This window comes from Pinus tabuliformis, chromosome 5_2, assembly GCF_031772625.1.
Source record: "Pinus tabuliformis cultivar Carrire ecotype Pingquan chromosome 5_2, CPIR1, whole genome shotgun sequence".
NCBI lineage: Eukaryota > Viridiplantae > Streptophyta > Pinopsida > Pinales > Pinaceae > Pinus > Pinus tabuliformis.
The window spans coordinates 24,114,900-24,141,558 of NC_142306.1; the positions used below are offsets into that span (position 1 = coordinate 24,114,900).

General features: G+C 43.8%; 1 pseudogene; it reads right to left on the reverse strand.

The window, feature by feature from the left end:
* Positions 1–6,043: 6,043 nt before the first annotated feature.
* Positions 6,044–8,723, reverse strand: LOC149157435 (uncharacterized; annotated as a pseudogene).
* Positions 8,724–26,659: the final 17,936 nt, after the last annotated feature.

Here is a 26,659-nt window from a genome sequence, read left to right on the forward strand (position 1 = left end):
CTCGCTATTTCCGGTTGGCCTTTCACTCGAGCTCTCCCTATGCATAGCGGGCGGAGCACCTTACTGAACTGAGTAGCGGGAATAGCATTCTTTTCTTTCTTCCCCTCACTGAGCCTACTCTCTCTCTACCTGAGCCAACCCCCCAAGCAAGCATGCTTCCTTTCTGGCTACCCCCAAGCACTCTATCAAGCCTGAGCCAAGCGCAAGCATAGGATATATATGCTGCTTTTGTTTTTTTTACCTGACTGAGCCCGAGCCAGGTAAGTCTCTAGTAGCCAGGAAGGTCTTTCCCAAGCCCCTAAGTTGTTAGTCCTTAGGTAAGAAGTTATATAAATCTTTAGCTTCTTACTTGTTAGCCCGTGACTTTCATAACGAAGTGAACTCCTTGCCCTCAGAAGCGCAAGCCCTCCGGACCTTTATGGTGTGGCATTGATTGATGGATGCCTAGTAAGTCTTTCCATCCATAAAGAGAAGTACTCTTTATTCTGACTGAATGGAAAATAGAACCTCATATCTGGACCTTTCCTGACCAATGATACCTTTGCTTACCAATGTGTTCCTTACCTTTCTAAATCTACCTACCTAAAGAAGGTGCTCACTTACCTATATAAAGAAGGAACTTATACTTTTATTCCCCTAAATTTCATAGCTCAAGCTGGTCACTTCTATAGCTCAGGGAATACCTAGTGATCCCTTCCAATAACTACCATAGATAGTCCGTCTGCCCTAGCCTGCTAGATTGCTGCCCTAGCCTGCTAGATTTGTATGCATGGCCAGGTCTCAGGAAGGGGTTTTTTATGCTATGCTCAGCTACGCCTCATAAGTCAGTCAGGAAGTATACCCAGTGCCAAGGTCTGCCTAGCCTCGTGTAGTTGGTATCCCTTCCTCGGCCATCATGCCCGAAGGTCTGCCTGCCCGATAGCACTGCCTTATCTACCAGGTAAGACATAGTCTATTCCTTACCAAACCAAAGATACCTTTCCTTACCTGAGTGAGTAGTCTAATATAAGGGGCCACCATAGACAGATACCTTTCCTTATCTGTAGTATCTTCACTAACTCGTTTGGTGCCAGACCCCCAACCTGGTGTCTATTTTATATGAGTCTCTTCTCACGAAGCCGAACTGCTTTAGATCTGGTCTTTATCGGAATATGGTTCCGCATTCAGCGAGATTAGCTCGGCAAATACGGAATGCGAAGGAAAGGTTGACTTGGGTGGGGCATCACTCCATCTCCAAGCCAAGGGTGAAGGCTGTAAATCATATCGCCGAGGAGTGTGGATTACTTATTTCAGTTAGCAAATAGGCCTCTATGAAATAGAAACTAAATCTTTCACTGCTTTAATTGCTTCAATGGATACTACTGCTAGCTTTAGATCTTCTATAGAAAACATACATACTGGTGCTTGCTCTGCTGCTACCTTTGCTACTTGATCTCCTCCTTTATCTGCTGTTGGATCTACCCATGCTACCACCATTCCCACCAGAAGAGAGAGCCAATTTGCCATACGTGAGAAACGATGATTGCATGTTCCCATCAGACAACAGAAGGGAAGTACTTACCACAGAGAAGTCAGTCCTTACCGCCGCCGAAAGAGAAGACCCCATAACCGCATACCCGGTATATTTCATTCATTACCCCTTTCATTCATACCCTCTCACTTACTTTCGGGTGAGATACGTTACGCCTTACCCTATTGCTCTGGCTGGCCTTACCTAAAGCCCCTCAAAGCCTGAGCTAGCTCTGTGTTGATTATAACTTACCTTCAGGTAAGATCACCTCTCCCGTTGGTCGAGCGATGGCGGCCTTAACAGTCGAGCGTTCGTACCTCACCCTGCCGGGGGCATCCTCTATTTATTTCCCTCAAATAGCTAGAAGGTAAGGTCCTTCGCCTTGGTGGGGATAACCTAACTAAGGGATAACCTTACTAACAGAATGGATTACTGGGACAACAGAATGGCAGTTCATAAGGCAAGCAAGCCACGGAAGCAAGGCAGTGATAGAACGAAAGCAAGCGGGTTAGCGAGAAGGGAACAGGACAGGGCTAAAAAGAGAAGGCACCACCCACCTTTATTCTGCCTTCCTAAGTCCTTTAAGTGGGGGGCCGTTGTCAAGTGAGCCATTCTTCCTCACCCTTCCCTTTCTAAGAAACTGTCACTTTGAGAAGGTTTCCATTTCACACTTCGACCAATCTGCCAAACTGTTTTCTTTTCTATGACGTGGGTGACGCGAAAGAATAAAGATTCTTCACGTTCGAACTGAGGATGGAAAAGATTCGAGAGAAATACTGTAGTCCCACCTGCCAGCGGATGATCTATCTCTTGATACCTTCCACCTGTGAGACATCTCTATACCTACCTATTGGTATTATCTTATATCCAACCTTCTCTACAACTTCTTGCTTGAGAGATATCATCTTCTTGCTCCCTGCCTTCGAACTTATGCATGCATGCTTCTACCGCCTGCTTCAACCTTGTCGCTGATAGTTAGTCATAGACAGAAGGAAGGTAGTTGACAGTCGATCATAGTTGAATAGACAGAAGGGAATTGTTGGGAGTCGCTAGTTGATCCAGGTGTCAATGCCTTATCTGTTTGTGAACCGATTAGGAGGTCGCTGATAGCCAGCAGTGGTCACCCATAAAGAAGTGGTCATTGACAAGAGATGGTTGCCATAGACAGTGGTTCCATAGGGTTAGCTGATAGCTCATAGTTGATTAGTCCATCCAATCAATTCAGGTGGAGAGGAATTCTTGGATGTTTTTGAAAATGATGGAGCATTTCTTCTTGGATATTTTGGAAACAATGCACGATCTCTTACTTCTGATTCACCTAAATAAGTTGCTGAGCCTAGTGGTGAATAACATATATAATGCAACCTTATAAACCGATACATCTTCCAATAAAGGCATTCCCAACAACTACTGCCCCATCTTACGAAATAGGCATTCCAACTGGAAAAGAGAGCAGGGCCCATCACTGGCCGAGAAGAAGAAGAAGGCCCCCAAGTTGACACCAAAAAATATTGATTTCTCAATGGATTAACTACCTTATTCGGAGCAGGCACTTAGTTTGATTGGAATAGATTCTATAAAAGCTTATCATTCAATAGTTTCATTCAATAAAATCTCCTTTTTATAGGGTCGCAGGTTGGGTGAGTTATAGAATTTATTACCTTCCTCAACTGCTTTAACTAAGTGATTTGATTAAAGACAAACTCAAGTTCGATAACCCATTTGGACCATATAAGGCAACTAGATCGGGATGAAACTAGTCGTTATAAGTCTCATTTCAAGAACGACACACTGCTTTGCTAATGCGAAGAACTACTGCTTAGCCTTGGCTAAATCATTTATATATATAACTTAGAATGATTGGTTGGACTAAAGAGAGAGAGAAAGAGAAATACAACTACTACTTCTGCACTAAGACTACTCTACTAATAGGAGTTAGAAGGGGTGAGAGACTAGAGAGAAAGGAGGTGGCTAATAGATAAGTTCAATATGAACGAAGATCAAGGCAGAAGACACACATTCCATCCCACGCGAACAAGCAAGAGAAGAATAGCTAGAAGCCCCACCAAAGCAAGCAAAGGCAAGAGCTAAAAAAGGCATTATTCCTCTCCCTATGGTCGAGCGGCCTAACGACACCTCGCCCTTGTAACCTCGGTCGAGTCAATGGAGGCCTTTTAGTTGAGAGTTCGGCTAGCTCACCCTAGTTGTGATACTTTTTTCGTTATCTTAGCTACTCTTAGTGGGCTCATTTTGGTTATCAGATGTCTTTGTGTGGTTCTTTATGATCCCTCTAACTCTTAGGCAGGCCTAAGTTATTCCTCTTATCCATTTCCTAATACTCTGACTCAAGGTGTTTATATTCCTATGACTATAATGCCTTTGTTGACCATTGTTCGATGAGCTCTTAGTTGAGTTGTCCTTACTATTGCATTAGTTGTGTGAGTTAGGCAGTATTCCTATCCCTTCTAAGCCTTGCCTTTCTTCTGAGCTTTGTTGTTATTCCTCTGAGTTAGGAGCTTTATGAGTGTGTAGTTATTCCTCATGTCAGGCGGTAGTAAGAAAAATAATATGTCTGTAGCTTTGGTGTTAGTTGTGTTGTGTTGACCTTTACCTTATACCATTGACAATTCCCTCATGTATTGTGGTGATAAAAAGAATATATCGTAGGATTGTTGTGAGCCCAGACTGAGTTAGACAATGAGCTTCTTAGTTAGGTTCCTTTATTAGAGTAGGGTTTATGGAGAGACGGACGTATTAACCACTTCACTCTTGATAGATATAGGTCTCGTCTGCATCAATATTTCGCATATCATATTACTTGAATCTGTATTAATGAGAATATATCTGATAGACCCAATGAAAATGATTATTAATCAATGGAGGAACTGAAGATCCAATGCTTTGCTTTATGTCCCTAGTCTTTTCTTTTTGATGATACTACTTAAAACAAATAAGAAAGGTGGTTCTTTTTGAAGCTATTCGACGTGGCGTTGTAGCATGGATGATAAAACACCATCTATTTGGAGGGCCACGATTACGCCTATTATCTCGGACCCACAATGACTATTCTCGGTGAGTGGTGTTGTTAATACGTATATATTGACTGATAGTACACACGACTGGCTCTCTTTCTTTACGATAGGACTTTGTTGTTGCTAATAGCATATAATAGACTCGACCCTTTAGAGAAGAGGGAGATCGAGGGGCGAGTTGTAGAGACGTTCTATTGACTAGCCAACCACAATTAGGTGAGCGAGGTAGCTGCGCTTTGAAATAGGAGGTGCAAGACTAGACATATATCGCACTTATAAGATTTCCTAGGCAGTACTTATTGAATGCATAAGCCCTTCCAGCCTTAAGAGAGGGCTCGAAACTAGGCACTTCAATTTTCCCGAATATGATGTAACCACCCTCGAATTGTGGCCATACTTATCATGGCCACAAAACTAGGCACTTCAATTTTCCTGAAGATGACGTAACCACCCTCGAATCGTGGCTATACTTATCATGGTCATAATTATATCTAATCTTATATCTAATCCATTCTAATCCGTATTGTAATGTGTTTCCTGAACACATATTTCCTTATTCCTTCCCGCCTGCGGCTGATAAGGTAGCGAGGAGGAACCGTCATTGTCGACATTATTCCTGCGATATGAACTAGCCAGCCTAGCCAGTGATTGGTCTAGCCAGCCACATCCTAGCCAGTGACTGAAGGCGAGTGACTGATCTCCTAGCCAGCGAAATATCTGACCCTGATGGCTGTAAGTAGGTGAGTAGCAATAGTAGGCGGGGTATGGAGAGAATAGGGAAGTAGGTGGCTCCTCCTAACGAGTCAAAAGAATCTAGTCTGAAAGGGATTGATGTAATTAGGTGTACTGCGGCTGCTGCTTGTTCTCTTCCTCGATCTAGGAACCCGCCCCCCCCCCTTAACTAAATAAGTAGAGGTAGCTGGGCGTATGGATGTGCTAGTTTCGATCACAATTTGGCTTTTCGCCTTATCTTGATGAATTCGACCTTGCTTGACCTTTCTCTTCTTGATATCTGGGTGACCCAATGAGATCCGATGGGCATAGGCGTGCGTTTTCTACCGGTGCTGGGAGTTCTGGTTCTGATGTGGGTGTTTCCCTTATTCGTGATTGGTGTTGAACTTAGTGGGAGTGCTGCTCATGCTCTGAGAAGCAAATATCACAGATTTTACCCACCTCATAGAAGGGAAAATGGAAAGCTGTGAGCCCATACGGGGTTGAAGCGGACCTCATCGACCTTTCCTTAATAATGACCATGCTTCACTTTATCGCTAATTGACCTAGAATTTCTTGCTTGCTTGACCTTTATATTAGTAGAGAAAGCTTCCAATTCCTCTCCCCTCGGGGATTGGGGTGGGTGGGTAAATAGTAGTCGAGCCTGCTTGCGCATCGTTGGTCGAGCGATTTTCATTCCTCAATTTGAGTGAGTAAGAATAATAGGTAGAAGTAAATGGAGAACTTAATCAATTTATGATGAGATTTAAACATGATGTTTCTCGGTGAGTCAGCATCCATTACATGAAAGTTGGGTTACATCGTGGATGTACATAATGAGAGACTTTCTCCCTACTCCTTTTCGAGAGCTCGGGATCACTACTTTTTTTTCCTGAGATAGGTAGATCCTTTCACTCTCACTACAACTGGCTTCCCTCTCTTTTTTGTGGATCGTACGACATGTTCTGCAGTTGGTTCAGTAGCATACTTGGTTGAGCGACGAGACCCCCCTTTCATTTCCTCCAAGCAACCCACAGAGGCCCCAGCCTTTTTATTCCCCTTATCATCCATCATGGTTACAGAGGTATTATTGTGGATTTGTGGGGAATGGACGAAATCTTTGTTCTTCTCCCTATTTATTTTCCACTCTAATTGCTCATATTCCTCTGGGATGCTTTGTACAAAGTTCATGGATTTGAAACTCCTGTCCGCAATAACTTGTTGCTCTATGTGATCCTGCTCCATTGTTTTTCCCAAGTGCTTGGGTTTTCTCATCATATTAGAGGTGTTTATTCAAAACTCTAGCTCTTTGCTCTTCGTAGCACTCCCACTCACTCATCAGTTGCTTCTTCTTTCCTTGTTCCTTCTATTTTCATTCCTAATAACTATTCTTACTTATATTTCTTCCCTTCAAATTGCTAGAAGTTCCCCTAATTATTTGGTGGGGGGTGGGTCGAGAGTTCGCTTACTCATGGTGGTGACCCCACCAAAATGGTCGAGCAACTCAAGTTCCTCTCCTTAACAATTGAGCAATGGCGGCCTTTTAGTTCTTCTCGTTCCTCTCCTTATCAGTTTAGCAATAAATTCCTCTCCTTAATAGTCGAGCCCTGCCAAGGGCATCCTCTCTAGTTGGTTGAGTCACTTAACGTACCTCTCCTTATCAGTCGAGCAATAAATTCCTCTCGTTAATAGTCGAGCCCTACTGGGGGCATCCTCTCCCATTGGTCGAGTCACTTAACGTAACTCTCCTTATCATTCGAGCAATAAATTCCTCTCCTTAACAGTTGAGCCTTGCCGAGGGCATCCTCTCCCGTTGGTCGAGTCACTTAACTTACCTCTCCTTATCAGTTGAGCGATAAATTCCTCTCCTTAACAGTCAAGCCCCGCCGAGGGCATCCTCTCCCATTGTTCGATTCACTTGACGTACCTCTCCTTATCAGTCGAGCAATAAATTCCTCTCCTTAACAGTCAAACGCTGTCGGGGGCATCCTCTCCCATTGGTCGAGTCACTTAATGTACCTCTCCTTATCAGTCGAGCAATAAATTCCTGTCCTTAACAGTTGAGCCCTGCTGGGGGCATCCTCTCCTATTTGTCGAGTCACTTAACGTACCTATCCTTATCAGTCGAGCAATAAATTCCTCTCCCAGTGGTCGAGCAATGGCGGCCTTAACAGTTCTTCTCGTTCCTCCCTTTTGGGGCCCCTACCCCAAAAGAGAGTTGCTTGTTTCCTCTCCTTATTAGTTGAGCCCCTAACGAACCTCCCATGTACCTCTCCCATAGGTCGAGAGTTCGATAAGCTTGCGATGGTGGCCTTAGTAGTCGAGCCAATGGCAACCTTATTAGTCGAGCATGCTTACGCACCCTAACGGTCCTCTCCCATAGGTTGAGAGTTTGACAGGCTCACCCTCACTTTGACTTCCTCTCTCACTGGTCGAGCAACTAAAGTTCCTCTCCTTATCAGTTGAGCTAATGGCGGCCTTAACATCAAGCATGCTTACGCACCCTACTGGTGATGGCGGCTCGGTGGTTGAGCAACTAAAGTTCCTCTCCTTATCAGTCGAGCCAATGGCGGCCTTATTAGTCGAGCATGCTTACAAAACCTACCGGTGATGGTGGCCCAGTGGTCGAGCAACTAAAGTTCCTCTCCTTATCAGTCGAGCCGATGGCAACCTTAACAGTTGAGCATGCTTATGCATCCTGCCGGTCCTCTCCTTAATAGTCAAGCACGCTTACGCATCCTACCAGTCCTCTCCTTACCAATCGAGCAACTAAAGTTCCTTGATGCTTATTGGGTGGCCCCTCTCAAATAAGTCACGAAAGGGTGGTCGAGCCATGCTTACGCATCCTCTCCTTATCAGTCGAGCCGATGGCAGCCTTATTAGTCGAGCATGCTTACGCACTCTGATGGACCTCTCTTTTGGGGCCCCTCCCCCTTCTTTGGTCGGGAGAGTGGGTTCGTAACCTCTCCCCCTACCCCAAAAGAGAGTTTCTCATCTTAGTGACTTATTTAAGAGGGGCCACATTACCTCTCCCATAGGTCGAGAGTTCGACAGGCTCACCCTCACCCTGCCGGACCTATATTTTTGACCCTCAATTCAAAATGATAAAGGTAAGGACCTTACTGGGCAGGACCTTACAGGGTTTACCTTTCATATCTTCCCGAACCTAATTTGAACCCGGGTTGGGATAACCTACACAAATTCCCGCCTCTCAGTTAGGCAATAATCTATTTGAAGGATCAGATCCTCTATCAAGGAGTCAGTCCCCTTCCCCACACCTTGAAGATCTATTCTGGCATTATGGTCGCCTACCTACCTGGAAGTAGTGGTTGTGGTGGTACAACGGTGGTTAGCCTATTCACCCAAAAGAATTTCCCAAAGTCAGTCAGTCGATTCGGGACTGGAGGAGTTAGGTGTTCCACTGGCTGCATTTGACTTTCCTCAACCACACCACCCTTCTTGACCTTCATGTATTTAGATAGGTTTTCGAATGGCGAAAAATGGGAAGCTTGCTCCGTTCGTCAGTACAGATTTGGATGGAATTGAAGAGCACCAGTTCATATTCATAATTGCACACACAGATCTGGAGTAAAAGGATTCGAACCTTTGCATGTCGGTACCAAAAACCGATGCCTTACCACTTGGCTATACTCCATACGCCTGCCCAAAGGGGAAAGGAAAAGCAGGGTGAGGTAGCGAACTCTCGACCACCGGGAGAGGGCTCGAAGAACGAGCGGATCGGGGAATTACTTGACCGTACCGGGCGCGGGTGCTGGGGAATTATTTGACCGTTATCCCGCCTCCAACTACGATATATAGTGACAGAATTTTGCTTACTGACCTGCGATAGCGAAGGTTATCCCCTAATATTGATTCCCCTCAAAGCCTGAGCAGAGCTCACTCAGGACCAGGACCTTCCCTGAGCATAGCGAAGAAGGTATTACCTTCGCATCCATCAGGTAAGGTCCCTTGCCTGCCCGAGCATAAGGTAAAGAAAAGCATAGCGAGGATGCGCAAGCAGGCTCGACTGATAAGGAGAGGATTTCCCTGAGCTATGGTCTAGGTATTACGTATGCATATCTCAGGTTTGCTTAGGTAAGGTGAGAAGGTAAGGAGGTTTACCCGCTTGTCCACATCAGGCAAGGTCATCCCCTATATTGATTCCCCTCAAAGAGCTCTGGAAGGTAAGTGACCTTACCTGAGCTCTGCAAAGGGTTGGTGGTTATACCCTCTAATTTGAACCCAGTAAGTACCGGCGTTACCTACCTGAGCATGGCTTGGGTAAGGATAACTTTACCTCCCTTCCTTCCTTCGCTTCGAAGGAAGCAAGAAAAGTGACGGAGTCACTCACTATTCATATGGTGAGGGATAACCTTCCCTTCGCTATGCTCCCTGAAAGCCTACACAAAGTAACACTACTCTGCAGGTAGAGGTATAGAAAATAAGCCTGGTTCATATCCCCCAGAGGGTATAGCTTCCAATTCCTCTCCTTAACAGTCGAGCCCTCTCCTTAACAGTCGAGCGTTCGTTACCTCACCCTACCGAGGGCATGATGGTGGCCTGTTGGTCGAGCCTACTTGCGCACCTCTCCTTAACAGTCGAGCCCTGCCTTCATTTTACTTATTTGGTGGGCCCCTCTCAAACAAGTAACTAAAGGTTGGTCGAGCAACTCAAGTTCCTCTCCCTAACAGTTGAGCCGATGGTGGCCTTAACAGTTGAGCATGCTTACACATCTTGTCGGTGATGGTGGCCCGGTGGTCGAGCAACTCAAGTTCCTCTCCCTAAACGTCGAGCCAATGGCGGCCTTAACAGTCGAGCATGCTTATGCAGCCTACCAGTGATCTTGGCCTTACCAGTCGAGAAACTCAAGTTCCTCTCCTTATTAGTCGAGTCGATGGCAGCCTTAACAGTCGAGCATGCTTACGTACCCTACCAGTGATGGCGGCCCGATGGTCGAGCAACTCAAGTTCCTCTCCTTATCATTCGAGCCGATGGCAACCTTATTAGTTGAGCATGCTTACACACCCTGCCGGTGATGGTGGCCCGGTGGTCGAGCAACTAAAGTTCCTTGATGCTTATTGGGTGCCCCTCTCAAATAAGTAACTAAAAAGGAATTGGTAACTTTGATCATTCCTCTCCTATTAGTCGAGTCACTTAACGTACCTCTCGATGGCGGCCCTCACCATATGAATAGTGAGTGACTCTGTCCCTTTGGTCGAGCAAGAAATTCCTATCCTCTCTTTGTTCAGAAGCGGGGACTTCTACTGTAGGGGAAAAAAAGGAATAGGCTTAGTAGGGCTCAAACCTACAATATCACCATTATGAGCAGTACATTTCAACCAATTAAACTATAAGCCCCTACGATTCTCTCTACATGAAATTCACTCACTTCCCCCCCACCCCTTAATCAATCGCGGAAATATGAGGGCCTCCATCTATCTATTTTCTTATCTTTCCAGCCAGAAATTGTTCATCCATCTCCATTTCCCATTCATTCATTTCTTTCCTATTTATTCATTTGAAACGAAAATGATTTTTCAGGTTCTCCTTCCACCCGCTTGCTTACTTACGCGACTGACTCTACTTACTCGACTGACTCTACTTACTCTACTTACTCTACTTACTTACTTACTTACGCGACTTACTTACTCGACTTACTTACTGGCTTTCAATACGTGTAGCCTAGCCTGTCTAAGACATTAGTGACTCCTAGCTTTCAATATACCTATGGCCTAGCTTTCAATATGCTACGCCTAGCTTGAAATACGTTACGTATTATTTTATTCCCCCTCAATACTTACATACGCATCCATCTTTGAGGGAGGTGAGGTTGTTTCTGGCTCGCAATAAAGCTAGGGCCCGACAACTAGTAGTCTATCCTATCTATCTACCTCTCCAAATAAAACATCTTGAGTACCAATTATGGTGACCACATCTGCTGGCATGTGATGTTTGGACATAGAATCGAGTCCTTGTAAATGGGTAGAGCCGGGTGCTCTTATTCTACGACTGTAGGGATAATTGCTTCCATTACTGACCAGAAGCACACCAAATTCTCCTTTAGGTGCTTCAACTGCGGTATGGGTAGAAGAAGCTGGTACGGAAAAACCTTCTATATGGGGTTCCAAATGGTGAATTTAGGTAGAGTAGACTGATGATCCCATAGTCATTCAGGCAGGCCGTTCTTTGGACAAGCTTGCTCCTGCTCCCCTAGACCATCTTTCTCTCTCAAAACCTAACATGATAGTTTCCCATCATAAGGCTCTCTATCTATAGATTGAGCCATTACCAGTTGGACAAGAAGCTGATTCGTCCAGACAAAACTCAGTTGACTGAAAGAACTAGTCTACGAGGGGTTATCCCTTCCCCGGTTATCCTCGCCACAAGGTTATACCCCTCACTACTATAGGTCTAACCGAGAGGTATTACTGATGCTGCATAGCACTTTTTGCTCTAGACCCCTCCCTAGTTCCCATTCTCTCGCTTGTTGAGCAAGATCTGTTACTACATGATATTATCAAAATGGGGCGGGTGCTACTTATAAAGGTAGAATAGAATTTGTGTAGGCGCTATAGATCTATAGTGCATGCACAAATTCTGAACCTCCACAAATGCATAACCTTACCTTTACAGTCTAATATTACTGACATAGAAAAGTGGGATTCTCGGAATAGCTAGTGATCAATTTATTTTTTCTGCTCCTGCTTCCGAGCTAGCTACCTCAAAATAGGGGCGCATACTTATATAAATAGAAATAAAAATATACATATCAATATAAAAATAGGGGCGCGTACTTATAAATAGAAATATTCATCTAAATCTCAATGTAAATAGGCAAGCCCACCCACTCGGTGAAACAGCAATATGCACAACTTGTCAATCAAAATGTATGTTTGTTTCACATATTATTAATTAGATTATTGGAAATCAAGGGGGTTATGCCTGTACACAATGGACTTACTTACTGGCTTTCAATACGTGTAGCCTAATAAATAGGGAGGGGCAAGGTAGGCTATGTGGATGGAAGGGGAAACCTTATTGACGAAGGTAGTTTTGGCTTTTTAGCCCCACTATCTTCACCGGACAAGTGAATGGGGGAGCCGTGGTGAATGAAACCTTAGTTCATCTCACCCCACCCGTATTCTTATTGTCATATAGGGGGGAAATTTCCCTGCACTTGGCTGTGATAAGCCTTCCTGAGACCAGTGGACCTTGAATAGCTTTGTAACTAGCGATCGATCAGAGCCTCAGGCTCAGAAATAATCCTGATAAGGCACTTAGCCTGAGCATAGTGAGCAAAGGGTAAGGGATAACATCGCTGGAGTGTCTTTCCAATGAATGGCCCAACAAGGAAGGTGGGTGTTAGTGGTTCATCATGGTCGATGATGCTAATCTGTGCTGCTACCCTATTCTTATTCATCGGGAAGAAGATAAGGTTCTACCTTTCTTGAGGCGGGCGAGGGGATTTCTCCGCTCACCCGAGGTACGAGGGTGAGGGGTGGGCCCGGCCGGTTAAGTGGTGATTCCAGAATTTGGAATTTCATAATTGGTGTAGGATTCTGAAGGGAGGGAAGGTGATCCTAAAATGCACTATAGATAGATCTCCGTCGCTTACCCATAGCAAAGGAAAGGTCTTACGCATAGCTCTTCGAGGGGAAGAAAGATAGCGATAACCTTTCAAGATGCAGACAAGCGGGTAAACCTCCTTACCTTCTAGCTCTAAGTGATCTCCTTCCCTTTTCCATGGGAAATGTCCTGAAAGGAAAGGTAGGTCAACCCTGAGTTAGAGTTTGGGAAGATATGAATGAAAGGCGATGGCGACCCGGTGGTTCTTCAAGTTCCTCTCCTTATCAGTCGAGCCCCTCTCCTTGATTTCCTAACGTCAAGCAAGCAATAAATTCCTTGACAGTCGAGTGTGCTTACACACCCTCACCCATCGGAATTAGTGAGTGACTCCGTCGATGGTGGCCTTGACAGTCGAGTGTGCTTACGCACCCTATCAGTCCTCTCTTTTGGGGCCCCTCCCCCTTCTTTGGTCAGGAGAGTGGGTTAGTAACCTCACCCCCTACCCCAAAAGGGAGTTGCTCGTCTTAGTGACTTATTTGAGAGGGGTCACGTTACCTCACCCTTGCTTTTTTTAGCCCCTAAAGATATTCCACAAAAGAATAATATCTCTCTTTCATTGTATATGATATGATGCGATTATGATACACGATGCTAAAGTGTAATTACTTAATATATAATGACCAGCAGTTGCCCATAAATAAAGAAAATGGAGTTATGTACTTCAAATTGACTCATCTGGAAGGGGGGCTTTATGCACTTAGATACCTGGCTAGTGACTGAAATAATACGAGTCAATACGTTACACTTCGCCTAATGGTCGGATTTATGTCTTCTATTTATGCATCTACCTAGTTACCGAAATGAGAAATTAGTTTACATTAGCCAACGTTAGCGTGGTCACTGTATAGTGAGTGGGACAGATAGCTCCTGGAAAGTCCAGGTCGATCCTTGCTCTCTCTTTGCTCGAGCAAGCGATTTTCAATTCCTCTCCCTAGTGGTCAAGCTTGCTTGCGCATCCTCTCCCTTATGGTATTTAGGTTTTACGGCACCTTGCAATGCCTTATTTCTTGAAGTATTTACCTAATGAATGATACCTATTCATTAGCTAAGAGGGTGGATAAGATCATTTGTAACAAGGGCCTTGCTATGACTTATGTAACGAAACTACACCTAACGTCCTAATTGAATTTGGTAGCTAAGTGGGATAGAAGAGAAGGAGATATCTATTTTAGACCCCGCTACCTTGATGCTTATTGGGTGGCCTCTCTCAAATATGTAACTAAAGGGTGGTCGAGCAATCAATTCCTCTCCTTAACAGTTGAGCCCTCTCCTTAACAGTTGAGCATTCGTACCTCACCCTGCCAGGGGCATGATGGCGGCCCGTTGGTCGAGCCCTGCCTTCCTCTCTCGTTGGTCAAGCAACTCAAGTTCCTCTCCCTATCATTCGAGCCCCTCTCCTTGCTTTCCTAATGTCAGGAAAGCAATAAATTCCTTGATAGTCGAGTGTACTTACGCACCCTCACCATTGGGATTGTGAGTGACTCCGTCGATGGCGACCTTAACAGTCGAGCATGCTTACACACCATGTCGGTCCTCTCCTTACCAGTCGATCAACTAAATTTCCTCTCCTTATCAGTCGAGCTGATGGCAGCCTTATCAGTCAAGCATGATTATGCACCTTGCCGGTCCTCTCCTTACCAATCGAGCAACTAAAGTTCCTCTCCCTAACGGTCGAGCCCCTCTCCTTAATAGTCAAGCATGCTTACGCATCCTTGTTGGTCCTCTCCTTACCAATTGAGCAACTAAAGTTCCTTGATGCTTATTGGGTGGCCCCTCTCAAATTTGAAATAAGTAACTAAAGGGTGGTTGAGCGATAAATTGATGGTGGCCTTTCAGTCAAGCCATGCATTAGCATCCTCTCCTTTTAGTCGAGAAATTTTCATTCCTCACCTAACGACTTAATTGAAGTGGCTGGTCATTATATATGTAATTACACTTTAGGCTCTCATAATCGATCGTACCCTATATATCGTATACAAATAGATATATCTCATTATATATGTCATTATGCTTTTACCTTTTGAGGGGAAGAAGTGGAAGGCTTACTGAAAGGTCTGGGTGGAAAAAAATAGTGAGAAGGGTTGGGTTGGTCCTTTCGTTTGAGGGGAAGAAAATAGTATCCTGAAAGGTATTACCAAGCGGGTTGGGATAACCTACAAAAATTCTGAACACAAATACACAAATTCTATAGAAAGGTTGTTTACCCTGGATTGGAGTCTGCTGATCAATCAGAAAAAGGTCCCCAGCCAATAAAGAAATAAACAAATGATTTTATTATATTTCAATACTAAGTAGAATTAGCTTTTTAATTGTAATGTTTAGAAATTAGATTCCAATACGTGAATATCGCTTTATTTAAGAAATCCTTGAGTGGTTTCGTCCACCCACCATGCATGGGAAAGAGACCTAACCATCCCATTCTCGTTTCCCCACGACCTTACGAATGATGAAAATAAGTTCTTGGCTCTCAGAGGTAGTCAAGTTCGCACTACTCTAGGCTTTGGGGGGTGGGTAAAGATTGAATGGGGGATTTGGTTACAATTCCTATTGACAACAGATACCTATCATATCTAATAACTGGTGAAGAGAGAGAATGATCTTGGAACATGAAGAAGGAATAGACATCTCGTTTGTGAGGCCACTTGTGGGCATTTTCTGCTACTTACTAGGGATGTATCCACGACCAGCGCTATTTAGACCTCTTGTCCAGGCAAGGTGGGTAAAGTCAAATTCTACCCAGGTTGGCACATCATCCTATCAGTCAGGGTGGGTCCACACAACCAAAAACGGAAAAAGGAGTTGGAGCTGGTACCGTTCGTATATCCGTTGACCCATCGATCGGATTTCATTAAGGGCTGGGTGGGATAGATAGACGATAATTTCCTATCCGCAGGGCAAAACAAAGAATGTCAAAACATATAATGCAAAATACAATTTTCTCATCTTGTCTGCCGCATCACCCACCTAGTATAGGGATCAGGATTACCCCCCTCGTCATAGCCACCTGGGTGAATGAAGGATCTAGTGGGACTTATCGCTCCCTCCCGTGTCTAAAGGGGATGTCACAACAGCTCTTTGGATACATAGAACCCTCGCATCAGCCCAATAGCAAACAACTAACTGGGGCAATAGACTCCAGAGCGCCCACTGGCTGGCGCTGTATCGCCCGCCTTGCTTGCTATGCTGCGCCGGTTACCAAACTTGACTTCGAAACGGGTCCATTTCAAAACATTGGAAATGCCGAAGAAGTCATAAACCTACCTGTACGAAACTATTGAATGTATCACCGTATATGATATGGAAGAATTTCGCATCTCTCCCATCTGGCTGGGGGTTTCCCAGCTGGAGACGAAATAAGACCGGGGGGGAGAGGGGGGGGGCTACAAGCCCTCTCCCATTGATAATAGTTAGTTTGACCTTTCCTGATGGCCTTAAGCAAGCAACTTTAACCACTCATTGGGTTGGGTGAAGATATCTCCCGGAGTGATAGGAAGAGGACACTCAACTCTGGCAGGTTATTATCCATTCATCACACCCTTTTGAGATCAAAAGGTGGATAGATATAGGTCTAACAAATCATCCGATGAAGCAGTAGAGGATATGGGTCCGATTCCCATTATACGCGATGCAGTTAATGAAAAATACCGATCCAGCGAGATACGCCCACATTAAGATCTAAAACTCGCGTCCACCTCCAGAAAATGTTCGGAACAAAAAACTGACAAGAATACAATGCCGCATTACTCGAAGATCGAGAAGCAAGAGAAGATCTATTAGGAAAAATCTTTCTCCGAGACAAAATTTTCACAGTTAAATCAAATTACAAGCTATACAAAAGTTTCCCCTTTCTCATGGAAATTTACCCATCACAAAGATGCACGGAGGGACAGAATGAGCTTCACATATACCTTTTCCACTCAATCCAGAAACAAGATCGGACGTCATCCCGGTTCGTCTCCATTTCCGTGAAACTATTCCTCAAGCGAGGCAGCCGATAAGTCACCGAAAGATTCGTGTGAATAATTCAATGGGTAACATAACTCGTTCTAAAGTGTCCCGCGGTGATCCAATATCTATTGAAGAGAATTATGTCAGAACCATGGGGAGAAAAGTGAGGAAATATTCCCATATCGAAATATCAGTAAATAAAATAGCGGGAAAATTTCCAGATCACCCGGAAAGAATGTGGAGAAGAACCAAAACAAAATGGTTCTGCCTACTGGAGAAAAAAAAGGGTGCCACCTCCTACCAAAATCCTGGTTTTTGCAACAGTTGCGTTCTTCCATGTAGGAAAAAGACTTAGAGAGGATAAATCCCTCTAGATCAGAAGGAGTATGCTTAGGCAGCTTGTTTGCCGAGCACAACAAAATGAAGAGAAATTCGTATCATTCCTAATTCTTATTATTATTGAAGACAAGGAATGGAAAAACCCAGATTCCTACTCAAACAATGAGTCTTATTGTTAATAACGGAAATTTAGGTAGTGATTCAACTTATTGTTCTGAATCCCCTTATTGTGATACTAGGAAGATAACAATCAAAGGAATCGAACTACCTACTCATTACTCGGAGGTCAATCATAGAACACCGAAAGCTATGGTATCTTATGGACCTGACATAGGTCACATCCCTCACGACATAAGATTGAAGGATCTGAACCTTCCCCTTCGGAGCAGGAACAAACGTGGTTGGAACAACTACTACCTTTGATCGGGGTCGCTCATGGATAGACTTCGTATCTATCCAGATATATGGAGATAGATACAATATAGGGATCTATTTCCATCTGTATAGGTATCTAGGTGTAGATATCTATGGATCTGTATAGATATGGATCTATATCTGAATAGATATCTAAATAGATAGATATAGATGTATGGAACATCTATATGTGGATGTAGATATATACCTATCTAGAGATGGATATGGATATAGATGTGTATCTGTATATTTCTATATCTGTATCTAGGTACATATGTAGATGTATCCATATATGTTATGTCCGCCAATGAAAGATTGGATTGGTAAAAATTGAATTGGGGGATATCATGCGAAACGTGCGTGAGCGATCCCAAATTTTGACGAATCCAATGGGGATGGGAGGGGAGAAAAACTGACTCTAAATTGTTCCATTCTCATTTGGTACATGGGATTTGATATTGGATAATCATCTTTCATTTGAATAGTGAGCTCCCCATAGTATTAATTATGGATTAAGTAAGGGTAGAACTAAAGGAGCTTGCCAGGATGCACCCTGCCTGGCTCCAGTAGTTTGTTCCTTTCTCTTCCTGACCCGGTTATTTCGAGAAGACTAAGGGAGAGCCAGACCCGATGAACGAAACCTTACAAAAGAAACTAAAAAGAAAGTGTAGTTGCGCTCTATCCCAACCAGTGTGAGTGGAAAATTCAGTTCCACTGGTAGAAGCTCCTGGGAGATGCTAATGTACTGCATGACCGCTCGATTCGTCATTGATCAATTCTTACGCGCATGATTGATATTCTACCTATATGTATGCTTGAAATAGAGAAGCAAGGGAGATACTACTTCCAGTGGAATGGACGGGCTGGCTCCTCCTTATTTCTTTCCTTACACACCTGCCAGCGGGACCTACGCAGGTATCACTTGAATAGCTTGAAATGGCTCTTACCGATTTATAGAAGAAAGGAGTGGAGAGGGGACCTGTTGCACATTCTATATGGAAGGAAGCTGGATAGGTAGGCTCTCATTACTGAGAGGCTGACCCATAGATGAGTTGTTCTGGGTCAATTGTATTGGAATGCAATCCAGGTACGCTGACTCAACTCGAAAGGGGTCAGAATGCAAACAGTTTTTCAAAATGCTTGAGAGAGCACAATCAGAGGAAGATTAGTACTCTCTTATTTCAAATGAGAGTATTCTCCCTTTTGTTATAGACATTTTTGTGCCTTACAGCATGAAGCATGAAATGTCAATAATCTAAGGGATCCAAAGTCCCTAAACATGTTGTTCCTACCCCTAGAGGAACAAGGTCAGCAAACCACAGCTCTTCAGATCAGTTCTCCACTGAAAAACACTCAAAAACAGGTCAGTTTTGGATCATGTCAACTACTCCACTGAGCACCTGCGCTGAATGTGAAATGCTCCATGGTGTACCTGCGCTGAATGTCAAGTTCATCAAAGGCTACCTTCGCTGAGCGTACTTGGACATGTGGAGGAATCTTTCCTCAATGTGCCAGTGCCCAGGAAGCTTCTAAAAGGACACTTGGATCATAAGATTCGCTTAATGATGAGTAAAGAGGTTCTAAAACTCCAAGTGGAAGGTAGGATCTCCGAGTGGACTCAAGAACTGAAGAACAACTGGGGTTGAAGAGGACAAACAGTCACACATCAAGCTGACTTATCTTCAATCCAAAACTCTATATAAGGATCTCATCCCATGGGATCTGGAGGCCGGAATTTTGTGCAAAGAATTGCTGTTGGTTTACAGTTGAGAGTATTGGGTGATTGCTTGAGGGAGGTGAAGAGGAGATTTCTTTCCGTCGGGAAGGTGATGCTGGATTGGACCTCTTATGGTTGTATCACCGCCTGAACCTTACTTTCTTCCATTAATAAAGCATTTGAGGTTCTTCTATTCGCATGTGTTTCAATGGTGTATTGTCTTACTTGCGTATTTGATTTATGCTAATCCTTGAATCAATTATGAATGCATGCTTCTTGTAGTTTCCTTTTCTTGTCTTGTTTGCAGGATCTCGTGTAGCTGGGCCCGTGAGAAGACTTGGCGCTGGGAGCAAGCGGCAAAGAGAGGAGATTGGATCGACCATTTGCGCAAGACATCGGTAAGTGGATCTCTTCCTTTCATCTTTTGCATGTCATAAAGAAGTAATCTTAGATAGCTTTGCTTCAGCTGTTGCTAAGGAACTATCACCCTTAGAGTGGGATAGGGTCATTCCGAGTTGGATACTTTCCCCCACAACACCTTTATAGACAAGTATCGAGCAGAATAGAGTCTAGATATGAGTGCTGGTCCTAGCTAGAAGTTGGCACCAAGTAGCATGAAATATAGAATGATCAGCTACTTGTCAAAGGTATAAGGGCTTATTTCCCTAAAAGGTATAAGTAGCCATCTATCTAGTGTAACCGTCTATCAAGTCTCATTTGAAATTATGTTCTATCCCTTTCTGGTCGATCTGACCATTTGGATTATACGACCGTCTATCTATTTTGGACTAAAGGAAAGATTTGTTTACACAACCAATCTCAAAGGCTGATCTATATTTCAGGTTCTGAAGCCTACTATCTAATATAGAATTTGAAAATAATTCTTATGAGAAGGAATTATTGGCCAAACTTCCCTTTCAGATCCATACAGTCATCTACTTTTATAACACTTGAAATGAAAGGTTTTCTTTCTGGGGAGGTTATTGATCTTATCCTCCTAGAAGGTGAAATCCATTATCCCCCTTTCACCTTTCTTATAATAGGGCAACATGATCTACTGTAATTGGAACCAGGTGAAGGGAAGCTGGTACTGCTACTTGATCTGCAACTGGTGGGACTGCCACTCAAACTCAAACTGGTGGATTTCTTTTTGAACTCCACTTCTGTTGTCACCTTCTCCTCCACTGTTGTAAAAGCTTCCATATATCCCTTTAGTCTATGCCTTTGTCAATGTCCCCCACTTTCGGAATCAAAGAGGTCTAAATATCAATCTGCAATGGGGGAACGAACTTAATCTCAATTTGGCCCCTGCAGGTGTAAAGAAGCTAGATAACGAGGAAGTGCTTCGGATAATCTTCAGAGCTACCAATAGAAAGTCTTCGAAGTTTCGCCCCATATATTCCAGCCAAGGCCTCCTACTTTTCTCTGCCTCCCATACCAATGTGAAGGGATAATTCTTCCCCCTAATGCATGTAGTTGTATAAGCCACGGCAGGAAGCATTTCCACCTTCTTAGATCAAGGTACTTATCAATTATACACACTAGAGCCCCTCAAGCCACAGGCGCACCGAAGGGATGGAGTCACTCAGTATTCATATGGTGAGAGATTTGACTAAGCCGTATAAATTCACCTTCCACCCACTCGCTATGTTGCATTCTTTTACCTCGACATCCCAAACCACTTCCCTGCCTGTTAATTGCTTAGAGGAATGTCCAGCTACCTACCGTTATAATTTGGGTCCTTATGCAAGCAAGTGTTTCACCGTCATATTCTTTCAATATGCCCCCCACCTTGCATTTATCCTCCCCATATAACGCCCTCACAATTGATGACATACCCTATTGTGGGTGGGAATAGAGAAATAAGTGGTAGAATAGAGCAAGCTCATCTCCTCGCTTCGTCATTCATCAATTCTCAATTACCAGTCTATACAAGGCCACCTTATCACTCTGAAATTGACTAATTTGTACAAGCTTTTCACCTCACTAGAAATCCATACCACTCTGAGTACCTTCCTTTGCTAGGGGTTAATATACTTCTCCTGGATAATGCTAGATGGCAAGCAGGCTCGACCACTAGGGAGAGGAATAGTCACGAGGAACGATCGAATGGGAGCGAACAGCTAGTAATGGGATACGACCAGCGACCAGTAGGACCTTTGGTGTAGTGGACAACCTTTCCGGATTTGCTTGCTCCGCCTGGCAACCGAACTCTTCAACCTTATTATCTGATCTCCGGTCTGATCTCCGGATTACGCCTTGCCTTGGGATAGTTGGAATAGCCCACTCACCACTTACTCTCTTAAGTGAATGAATGCCCCCCACTATAGAAAGGCCCTACTCTATAATGGGGACCTCTATCTCGCTCAAGTGCCCTACTCTCAACTATAGAAAGGGGTGGGGGAACTCACTGTTGAAAACACGATCACCTTCAAAGCTCCACTATAGAGGTAGGGGGTCGTATCTTATCTTTCGGGTGGGGTCGTTAGGCGTAATTACGTAGATAATATCTTGTAGTGCACTTAGTCTTCAATCCCATATCACCTCTATGTGTCCCATCATTACGACCCTAGACCCACCTTAGACACCTATCACACTGAATAATCCATGTGCCTAAAAGATAGCTAGGGGAAACAATAGAAAATGTAGGGGCACCAATGCTCTTAGACCCACCTTGGCCACTCTTACCACCCCAACCACACTCACCCTCGGATCCCACCATCTTGTGCCCTTTATGACATTAATGGTCATGCCACTCCCTGTTTTCTCGCACTCCTTGAGCTACAAAATCTTCTTCGCCCACCCATAGTGGTTCCACTTTTTCTGACCCCATTGGTTTGGGGCACCCCTCCCCCACCTCCGAAGGAATCTATATGGATTCCAAATTCATCTTTGCACACTAACCACCCTTTCACCCTATGCAAAACATTTCACCATTACACTCACCATTGTCTAGAACTTTCCCACTTTCGAACTACCCTTGTTGTGGCTCGTAAAAAAACCTAGGTCGACTAGTCACCAATTTGATCTTAGTTGACACATGTTTCCCCCACCCCACATGGATACCATGGATTCCACTACCATTTACCATATCTCCACTTTCGTATGTTCTATATCTTATGATGACCCTTCATTTTCATCAAACATCGACATTGGTCCATTGACCTATGGTGCCCCATCAACCATGTTGTGGATGGAGTCTCACACCATGTATATTGTTTCCATTTCCATAGTATCTACCTATATCAGCCACCCATTGCTCACATATGGCGTCAACAATGGTTGCAAAACTACAAATCCCATCCCTTCAACAGCCACAATGATATTCTCTAATACCCCTGACTTTAGTACCCACATCCTCCACTTCGACAAAGGCATTCTAGAAGTCATGACCTCTCCTAACTATCCCTAAGATGACATGGATCATCATTCCTACTTATTACCTCAGGATGCTTGAACCCCTTTCATCCCTTCTCACTAGTATACCATTTACACCAAGGATTTCATCCCCTATGGAGATAGATTGGTTCAAAAACCAACCCCATTCCTACTTGCCTTTGAGGAAATAAATACAAGAAACATTTCATTCACAATCAAGGTGGATATTTCTATTACACTCGCCACTACTGAAAAGAGAATTCTTGGAGCTACCTATTCCCCTAAGGAGGTTTCAGCTTCAAAAGCACTCTTCCAAGAGTTGAATGATGTTTTCACATGGTCATACTCAGAAATTCCCATCCTTGATCCTAACATTGTTGAACATCATCTCAAAACATGGTTGGATGCATCACCCGTTCAACAGAAACAATGACCTCTCCATCCTACTAAAGCCTCGACCATCAAGGAAGAAAATGAGAAACTCCACAAAAAAAGGTTCATCTATTGAATCACCTATACTTCATGGGTATTTCATCCCATACCTATTAACAACAAGTATGGAACCATCTACATTTTCACTGATTTCCATGATTCTTACCAAGCTTGTCCCAAAAACCACTTCCCTACCCCTTTCATCGACCAAGTGATTGAAGACTGCACTACCATGAGGTTCTCTCCTTCATGGATGGGTTTTCTAGGTATAATCAGATCCAGATTCATCAATAGGATTAGTACAAGACAACCTTCACCACCCCTTATGGGACTTTCACATAAAACTTAATGCCCTTTGGACTTCATAATACTAGAGCTACATTTTAGCATGCCATGTCCTATGTGTTCCATGACTTGGTTCCACAGCTTGATCAAAGAAAAAATCACAACACTTCAAAGACCTTTGTGTCATTTTCCTTCAGTGTTGGTAGTATAACATTCGCTTGAACCCCCTCATGTGTGTATTTTTCATCATGATGCCTCTTGGGATTCATTATCTCAAAGTAGGGGATTACCATTAATCCTTTTAGATTCTTGACCATCATTGAACTACCCCTTCCAGGGAATTTGCACCAATTTCAAAGCCTTCAAGGAAAATCCAACTTCTTACATGAATTTGTTCCCGATTATGCCACATGCACTCATGGGTTTTTGTGTCTCTTACGCAAAGTAATTACCTTCATATGGGATGACCAAGCTCAGTAGTCATTTGATGCATGGAAACATGTGGTCACCTCCACACCCTTGATCAACCTACCTAACTTTGATAAGGATTTCATCCTCTACATCTTTGCCTCGATCTTTGTTGTTTCCAAAGTGTTAGTCTAGAAGGGGGAGGAATACTGTGAGTATGCCATCTATTATGTAATCAAAAATCTAGAAAGACTTCCATTAAACTACAATCATGATGATAAGTTGTCCTTGGCCATGGTGCATTCCATTCAAAAACTTGTTATGGTCTTTCTGTTTGATAAGAGTTGCCTATCGGACGCTAACGTTCGAGCTTAGTAAAACCAATGAGGGATTCAGTCGATAAAACCAAACTCCTTCCTTATTGACCCCCAGCTATTGCATTCCAAAGCTAGCCTATTTCATATTTGAATGAAGTTGGGCTTGACCCACCTGGCTTGGCCTATTTGATTGGGAAGACTATCGATTGATAGATCTCGATTTGATAGATCACTATGGATTTCTACTACCCACAACCTATCTATTGATGTCATTTCAAGTGGGCTCTTGCCTCCCTTGTTTGAGGATGTAATGAGGTGGGGAATATAGCCAAGAATTTCCCAAAACAACATAAACCACGATGTGGACACTACCACAAGACATGAAATAATATAGAGAATTGTCTAGAGCTAATGAAAAAATAGGAAGTTAGCAATAAGAGGTAGGATGGTGCCAATGTGGTCAATTTGGAGCCTAGGATTCTTTGTGGTGTACCAGGAGGTTTCTCATACATAGGCATCAACATTGTTACAAGGGTAGAAGCCAAGATAGGCACATATGTTGGAGTTGCGGGTCTTGAGCCACATTGGAAGGCTCCACTAGATCTACTAGAGTTCTGTGTAGCTCATCAAAAAGAGTACTTCACAATGCGATTAAGGTCATGTTGGAATTTCTTCATGCAAGGGACAAAAGGATAGATGTGGCACTGTTATCATAGAATCTCATGGAAAAGATTCATTAATAAGGTGGAAGAAGACTTGGATGAGGGTGTTACGGAGGTAAATCCTCTCTGCGGACAGAGACGATCCCTACTAGCCCAGACCGGGACTAGTAACAATCACACAATGCTACTATGCAAGTTCCTAATTGCAAATAAAAGGTAGGAAAAGAAGACCTACTTGAATTCCAACGCTTATGTTTGATGAAGAAGCCCTGTCCTCGCTCCTTCGCTTTGGCTGGTCATAATCCTTCACGATCCTTGTGAATGGATACCTGCACACACGAAAAGAGATACAAATACAAGCGTGAAATCTAATAAAAGCAATTATACATCAGTCAGAAAGGATGTAATTCACATTAATCATCATAAGGACAAATGAGAATGGAACCATAATAGTAGTCATCTATTATTAATCATCAATAAAAGAGAAGAGTACAACCAAATGTTCTGACGTTGAATCCTTCTCAAGAGGGTCCAGCCAGCAAGTCTCTTAAGCATTCACCTTTAGAAGTAGATTTCCCAAGACAAACTCTCTCTCACACAAGCCACACTTTACAACCTTCCTTAAGCTTTACAACAATCCGACACTTGTCACACCAACTACCTATCAAATGCACACTAGCAGCAATCCAAGCACTATCAACTCCACACAATCCAAACTAGCTGCTCATGGCAATGGTAGAGGTTTAAATAGGAGGAGGAGCCTCCATGGAGGGCAAGAGGATGAGCTTATCTCCAAGGAAGGTGGCTCAAATGACGAACAGACATGCCATAGAAGGGAGGGCGATACTCACAAGGCCAACAACCAGGTCTGGAGTCATCTGGAAGGTTGGCTGTTAGAACAAATTCGCCCAAACAGGATCAGCGCGGGTGCATAACTGGATTGGAGCGCTGACATCGCACCTTAATAACAGAGAAGGCCTTGTCAGCACGGCTTAATACAAACATAGGGTGCGCTGGCTTATGAAATTTGACCAACGCGGAAAACTTGTGTGCTTCCGCGCTGGCAGCGCATCAGTTACACTATAAGCCGCCAGTTAGCGCGGATATTTTAATAACAGTTGCGCTGATGAAATAAACTTTGGCAAAGTGGGTCATTTGGCCAATTTAGAGGCTTGATTATTTTGAACCTCTAACACAGTAGGGAGACTGACAGGGAGACAGTGACAAATTATTGTGTAACAGATTGCCCCCTAAAGCGTGAAACCCGAGAGAGTGGGAGGGGTGAAATGCTTTACAAAACTCGCTGAACTAGAACACCACCAGGAAGGACCGAATATCTCTGATAATCAAGTACATGCAGTCTATGCATGGGCGCAGCCATCCAAAAGACATGCAAAGAAGGTCTGTGGTATGGACGCAGCCACCCAGCTAAAGAGACCATGATGATAATAAGGTATGGTCGCAGCCATCCATGAAGACTCAGGTATTGGCGCAGCCATCCATCAATGAGTCATGTAATGATCATAAGCATCCATAAAATCGCAGCCTGGATCATAATAGACATAGATCCAGGGTCTTGCGCTCCGTCCTGACCCGAACAAAGTACAAGTTCAAGCATGTGAATACATGACCTAAAGTCGAACATGCATGAACATCGTCTGATTACCAGTCAATGATGAAAAATGTTAACAGACGCGGGAGGTACCACCAATAATGACAATGGCCCTCAAGGTACTATAGGTACAATCCGCGGCGTGTGAATCAATGAGCTGGTGTCGAACACCCGCAGAATCATTCGATCGGAGGCCAATGATGTAAACCTCGCTTCGAACGCGAAGAACCTGCCATTGAGGCATGCAGGCTCCAAGGCACCTGAAGGG